Source organism: Osmia lignaria, unplaced genomic scaffold (genome assembly GCF_051020975.1).
Source record: "Osmia lignaria lignaria isolate PbOS001 unplaced genomic scaffold, iyOsmLign1 scaffold0003, whole genome shotgun sequence".
NCBI classification, from domain to species: Eukaryota; Metazoa; Arthropoda; class Insecta; order Hymenoptera; family Megachilidae; genus Osmia; species Osmia lignaria.
In genome coordinates, this window is record NW_027478160.1 from 115001 (window position 1) to 122500 (window position 7500).

General features: G+C 49.7%; 1 non-coding gene and 1 pseudogene across 1 annotated transcript; both read left to right on the forward strand.

The window, feature by feature from the left end:
- The first annotated feature begins 524 nt into the window (after positions 1–524).
- LOC143306229 (5.8S ribosomal RNA) lies at positions 525–679 on the forward strand. Its single transcript, XR_013063680.1, has one exon. It is a non-coding gene; the product is annotated as a 5.8S ribosomal RNA (ribosomal RNA).
- A 1732-nt stretch (positions 680–2411) lies between these two features.
- The window catches only part of LOC143306258 (large subunit ribosomal RNA), a 7820-nt pseudogene continuing 2731 nt past the window's right edge, over positions 2412–7500 (forward strand).

Genomic DNA, 7500 nt, shown 5'->3' on the forward strand with positions numbered 1-7500 from the left:
GATCGAGATTCCTCTTTCGAGAGGGAGAGAGAGGTACTTGCGGGTAACCTGGAATCTACGAAACACGCACCGTGGTAAGATTCGTGCGTCCGCCTGATCGATGTGTGTTGTTTACGGACCGGCTGAGAAGCGACGATAGCGAGTCTTTGAAAAACTATGTGTCCATTAGTTAGACCGATCGTCGCCGGCCGTGTGTCTGTTCGAATCTCGCAACCCACGATTCAGCGACAGGACGCGCGCTCGCATTCCTTGTGTGCGTTCGTACTTTTCAAGGTTTTTAAATGTACTTTACGCCCGACCGTCGAGAGGAGCGTGCCACTGGGCGTTTCTCCGACGGTTTCCGTCCTTGGACGCGATCGTGTCGTCAACGATCGAACAAACAAACAAATACGTTGGCGACGCCCGAATTCGCTCTCCCGCGCGCGCCGGGTGGGAGAGTGATGTGGGTATCGAATGTGATGCGTGTTAATAATGAAAATAACACTCTAAAGATCTAAAGAGTTTGAAATACAAAATTTTACGATTACCCTGAACGGTGGATCACTTGGCTCGTGGGTCGATGAAGAACGCAGCTAATTGCGCGTCAACGTGTGAACTGCAGGACACATGAACATCGACATTTCGAACGCACATTGCGGTCCACGGATACAATTCCTGGACCACGCCTGGCTGAGGGTCGTTTTCTTAACAAAAGACTGCTTGCGTTTGCTTCTCGAAAAAAGAGTAATTCATTTCTTTCTAAACATCTCGCCGTCGTTCAACGAAAGTAGAACGTTTCGGAGCGGGATTATCGAACGAAATTGAAAGAATGAATGAACGATAAACAAAGAAAGAGTCGCAACGTACGAGCGATAGTTGGGCAGTTCGTCGGCGTTTGTCGTGGAAACGATGTGACGAAAATCGCAACCGATACACTAAATGCAGGCCGTTAAAGGAGAGAAACAAATTTCGAAATATCTCTTCGAACTAGCGCAAGTGCGTCACGGCGCGCGAGTCGTTCGTTAAAATTTATAAACGACCGCCCGTGAAAGCACCGAGTTCTAGGAAGATAATCTATAAAGATTCTCCATCCTGCTGGAAGTTATCGGATCGGCGCGATTGTTCACTTGTAGAAATCCACGCTCCCGACGTTGCCAGAAACGATATTTACGAAAGGTGTGTCAAAAATAAACGAAAGAAGCTCTCCTATAAATTTAGAAAAAGCAAACGAGTGAAATGTTTGAGATGATAATTTGCTGAAATGCAAGCTCGAATAGCCCCAGGGTTTCGAATGATTCCCCGCGCTTTATACATCTCTCTGTTTACAAACGGTGTATAAATGAAAGATCGCTTCAGATGGGTCGTCGCTGTTTGACGCGCGATGCTGTTCCTTTTTTTTTGTCTGTCTGTGCGTTTAGCTTCGCTAAACAAGTTAAATGGTTAAAAAGCGTCGAAAAAGCGAATACACACGCGACAAGACAAATCTAACGAGTAAAGGAACGCTCCGCTCCAAGATAAAAATGGTTGCTTACAATCAATACAGCGTTTCGGTACCCCTGATCGTAGTCTGAAACTGTGTAACAAAAGAGAGGAAAGCGAATGGTGAAGGAACTTCGAAGCCTCCGTGGCGTGGCTAGAACTTGTGATAAAAGTATGTTTGCAGCAATTATGCATGCTCCCGTTAAAACAGCATTTCAATGTCTCGCATGGCTTAAAGCTCTAGGAGGCTTCAACATTTAGAATACATACGGACTACTTCGTTTGTTAAAGATAAGCGAAGACCGCGCGACCATCGCTCGGTCGTCCAGTCCTCGAAAGTTTTGTTGCGTTCCAAAGAAGAGACAAATGGGGTTTACCCTTGCGCTAAGGGGAGAAGAAGAGAAAAGCAGTTGTTAAATCTAAGAGGTGTGTGGAGTACATCGCGTGTTGGTTAAAATTGTTAAATGAAGTATACGCGAAATGTTCTCTCGCTCTTGCTTTTCCTCTTGCTTCCGTGGCGCTCGAAAAGAAGGGATGATAAATAAAGAAACCTATTCGAAATCTCTTGTGGAACAAAAAATAATACGGACGGACGTTAAAATTGAACCGAGACGAAATGGATCGTCTTGCGAGTTGTCTTCGCTTTGAAATTGTTAAAAATTGATAAAAGCAATACGACGAAGCTGCAGTCCGCAAAATGTTTGAAGCAAAAAGGAAATAACACGAAAATTATGGGAACGTCGTGTCTCAACTTTTTTTTCCCTCTTGTGCTCGTTTCATCGAACGATAAATACAAACATTTTGAAACGAGAGAGGAGGAAAAATTGAATATGCGAAAGGTTGATTCACGCACAGTTTCTCTACGTGTTTGCTTTTTTGCTTCTTTTCGTTTATTTTTTTTTTTTTTGCATCGAGCATCATTATTCACCTTTCGATGAAACCAAAGAAATTGACGACCTCAGAGTAGGCGAGATTACCCGCTGAATTTAAGCATATTATTAAGCGGAGGAAAAGAAACTAACTAGGATTTCCTTAGTAGCGGCGAGCGAACAGGAATGAGCCCAGCACTGAATCCCGCGGTACCGCCGCTGGGAAATGTAGTGTTCAGGAGGATCCGTTTATCCCGAGACATCGAATTGCGTCCAAGTCCATCTTGAATGGGGCCATTTACCCATAGAGGGTGCCAGGCCCGTAGTGACCGGTACGCGTTTCGGGAGGATCTCTCCTTAGAGTCGGGTTGCTTGAGAGTGCAGCCCTAAGTGGGTGGTAAACTCCATCTAAGGCTAAATACGACCACGAGACCGATAGCGAACAAGTACCGTGAGGGAAAGTTGAAAAGAACTTTGAAGAGAGAGTTCAAGAGTACGTGAAACCGTTCAGGGGTAAACCTGAGAAACCCAAAAGATCGAATGGGGAGATTCATCGTCAACAACGCTGGCTCCCGTTGGTGCGCGATGCCCCGGATGGACCTTCGGGTTCCATTAGCGAGGGCACACCACCTTCGGCGAATGTTCCGGCGAGGTAGTCGTGCACTTCTCCCCTAGTAGAACGTCGCGACCCGTTGCGTGTCGGTCTACGGTCCGAGGCGGAGCCTGTCCGTCACCTTAACGGTGTTCGTGACAGACCCTCGGTTGCCTGGCCGACTGCGCGACGGTACTCAGACGGTATCAGGCCGCAACCAATCCATTTTCGAATGTGTGTGCGTCAGGACCGCCGCAAGCTAGGTTCAGTTATAATTACCCGGATGTACGGACTATGCGCCGTCCCCGGGTCTGGCCAGCTGTTAGCAGGAGGAGTCCTTGGACTGGCCAAGCTTTGAATTACCGGTCGGCGACGCTATTGCTTTGGGTACTCTCAGGACCCGTCTTGAAACACGGACCAAGGAGTCTAACATGTGCGCAAGTCATTGGGATATAAATAAACCTAAAGGCGAAATGAAAGTGAATGTCGTCCTCTGCGTCGACCTAGGGAGGATGGGCCTCGTTACGATTAGGCCTCGCACTCCCGGGGCGTCTCGTTCTCATTGCGAGAAGAGGCGCACCTAGAGCGTACACGTTGGGACCCGAAAGATGGTGAACTATGCCTGGTCAGGACGAAGTCAGGGGAAACCCTGATGGAGGTCCGTAGCGATTCTGACGTGCAAATCGATCGTCGGAACTGGGTATAGGGGCGAAAGACTAATCGAACCATCTAGTAGCTGGTTCCCTCCGAAGTTTCCCTCAGGATAGCTGGCACTCGCTCGAACGTTATTGCGAGTCTCATCTGGTAAAGCGAATGATTAGAGGCCTTGGGGCCGAAACGACCTCAACCTATTCTCAAACTTTAAATGGGTGAGATCTCTGGCTTGCTTGCATCAAATGAAGCCATGAGATTTTATTATTGGATCAGAGTGCCAAGTGGGCCAATTTTGGTAAGCAGAACTGGCGCTGTGGGATGAACCAAACGCAGAGTTAAGGCGCCTAAGTCGACGCTTATGGGATACCATGAAAGGCGTTGGTTGCTTAAGACAGCAGGACGGTGGCCATGGAAGTCGGAATCCGCTAAGGAGTGTGTAACAACTCACCTGCCGAAGCAACTAGCCCTGAAAATGGATGGCGCTGAAGCGTCGCGCCTATACTCCGCCGTCAGTGGCAAGTGGGGCTGGACAAAATTTGGTCCTCCATGAAGCCCTGACGAGTAGGAGGGTCGCGGCGGTGTGCGCAGAAGGGTCTGGGCGTGAGCCTGCCTGGAGCCGCCGTCGGTGCAGATCTTGGTGGTAGTAGCAAATACTCCAGCGAGGCCCTGGAGGACTGACGTGGAGAAGGGTTTCGTGTGAACAGCCGTTGCACACGAGTCAGTCGATCCTAAGCCCTAAGAGAAATCCTATGTAAATGAGGTGTCCTAAAGCTCTCAGTTAAAAAGCAACAACAAAACTGTTAAATATGGCTAAATCGAATTTATAAGAAATAGTTGCAGAGATGCACACCCATTGGGCGAAAGGGAATCCGGTTCCTATTCCGGAACCCGGCAGCGGAACCGCATACCATTCGGGCCCTCGTAAGAGTGTTCGTCGGGGTAACCCAAAATGACCTGGAGACGCCGTCGGGAGATCTGGGAAGAGTTTTCTTTTCTGTATAAGCGTTCGAGTTCCCTGGAAACCTCTAGCAGGGAGATAGGGTTTGGAACGCGAAGAGCACCGCAGTTGCGGCGGTGTCTGGATCTTCCCCTCGGACCTTGAAAATCCAGGAGAGGGCCACGTGGAGGTGTCGCGCCGGTTCGTACCCATATCCGCAGCAGGTCTCCAAGGTGAAGAGCCTCTAGTCGATAGATTAATGTAGGTAAGGGAAGTCGGCAAATTGGATCCGTAACTTCGGAATAAGGATTGGCTCTGAGGAGCGGGGCGTGTCGGGCTTGGTCGGGAAGCGGGTCTGGCTGACGTGCCGGGCCTGGGCGAGGTGAACGGTTGGCGACTTCGGTCGCGTCCCGGGATCCGAGCTCGGTCCCGTGCCTTGGCCTCCCGCGGATCTTCCTTGCTGCGAGGCTTCCGTGGCGGTTAACGCCGTCGTGGTCGCTTCTTCGGCCGCCATTCAACGCTTAGCTCAGAACTGGCACGGACTAGGGGAATCCGACTGTCTAATTAAAACGAAGCATTGCGATGGCCCTCACGGGTGATGACGCAATGTGATTTCTGCCCAGTGCTCTGAATGTCAACGTGAAGAAATTCAAAAAAGCGCGGGTAAACGGCGGGAGTAACTATGACTCTCTTAAGAAGTAACTATGACTGACTTGGGGGTCATTGTGACCCTCCCAGGGATGCACGTAAGTGTATCCCAGCCAAAATGGGGGTGCTGGGGTCAGGGAGTAGATCGAACGAACACCTTACTCTACTCCGTCTGGAAACCCGCCCCAAGACCGATCTCCACGTTCAGCCCTTAGGCAAGGCCACGTGGCGCCGGAGAAAGGACGATAAAGCATGCCTGTCCCAGCCAACGGAGACGGTCGAAACTGGCTAACGCCAAATGGATCTGCCGGGTTTGCAGCCCGCCAGATTCATGCCTTCGGGCAACGCTAAATTGCACCAAATAATGATAAAAGAAGCCTCGGAAGCTGCCGGTCCCGAACAGTGGCGGCAGCACTGGTAAATGACACTTCCCGGAGAGAAATTTCCTCTCCGGGTGATAAAGACGACAACGCTATGTTAAAGGTAAACGAGCCGATAAATGATAAATTATGCCCCTCGTGCAAGATTGACCTGAGTGCAAAGTCATCCGCTAGTGCAGCGCAACATTTACGTCGCTGCAACGCACCACCTGCGCAGGCGGATGGCTTCAAGTGCGAAGTCTGCCTCAAGGCGTACAAGACCTACGCCGGTATGCGGCTTCACCAGCGCAAGGCTCACACGGAGCACTATAACAGGACGGATCTCGAATTGCGTGATAAAAGGATGGCAACGTCTAAAGCTAGGTACACAGATGCCGAGATAAAAGAACTGGCGTACACCGAGGCCAGAATCCCTGACAGATCAAAGCTCAAGGTTGTAGAAATAGCTAAAATACTTGCTAAAACCTCCGGTCGAACACCTGACGGAATAAAGAAGCTGCGATCTAGGGATTGTTACAAGGCATATCTGTCGACAGAGCTTGAAATCGTTGCCAATGAGGACAGCCGGAAGGAGTGCCCGCTAAAACCTAAAGCACAACCGACCGAGCCTGTGAGTGAACCGACGCATCGGAACACGGAGAGAGAGCCGGATCAGGGGAGTCAAAACGTTGACGCCGATCCTGTCTGGCATGCCATAGCGTCCGTTGAGACGCGAGATCTCCTCCGTGCCGTGCAGAAGGACACCACGAGCAAAATGTCCAACGTAATCGAGGCCGTGCTTAAAGATGCTCCCGAGTCGGATATCCTGGCACTGCTGGACGAATACATAACGACAATACCGGAGCGGAACACCAGCTCTGGTAAGGGTAGAAACAGTAAGAACAAGGCTAAACGCTCCAATGACAAACATGTCAAAAAAGGTGGCTGTGATAAACGCAGAAAAGCCACTGGGCAATATACAACACCGAACGTTCACGGAAATGCTAACCGCGGCCAAAGAAAGTCGAACCAATATGCTCGGATTCAAAAGCTGTACAAGCACAATCCGACCCAGGTAGCGGAGCATATCCTCACAGGAAACCCGTTGAACGCTACGGAAATGCCAACGATGGAGCAGTTTACCAAGTTCTACGAGAAACTGTTTGCTAAAAAGGATCTGAGCTGGAGGCCTGCTAAATGTAAAGCCACCAGCAAAATCGATCTATCCTACCCCGTGTCCTATGTAGAAGTCCATGAGCAGCTGGCCAAGTTAAAGGAATCCGCGCCTGGTGTTGACGGCATCGATAGGCTGATGCTCAGACAAATGCCACGTCACGATCTGCATGCCTTGCTAAACATCATATGGGGCATGCGGATCATACCCCCTGTTCTAAGGTTGAATAGGACGACACTGCTACCCAAGAACGGGGACCTTACGGACCCCAAGCAGTGGAGGCCCATTACGATCTCGAGTAGGATACTACGCCTGTTAAATAAGATTATAACGACACGCCTGGAAAGCGAAATTCGCTTATCCCACGTTCAGAGAGGGTTCTCGAAGACAGACGGTATAATGGCGAACAGCACAATCCTGCAATCCCTCATCAAGAGCTGTAGAGGGAGAGGTAGAGCCTTTACAATTCTTTCCATAGATCTCGCGAAAGCGTTTGACTCTGTCAATATAACATCTATTGTCGACGCTTTAGTTAAAAGAGGAATAGACGCGCAGACCTTGGAATATGTAAAGTGCACCTACAAGGATGTGACCACTGTTCTCGAATGCCATGGACACCGATCTGAACCGCTAAAGATCTGCAGAGGCGTAAAGCAAGGCGATCCTATGTCGGGATTTCTATTCAACCTGGTCCTCGACGACCTGCTAAAAGAACTCTGCGAACAGGAAGGTATCGACATCAATGGAGTCCAAGTGACTACACTGGCATTTGCTGACGACATCGTAATTGTTGCACCAAATATATCTGC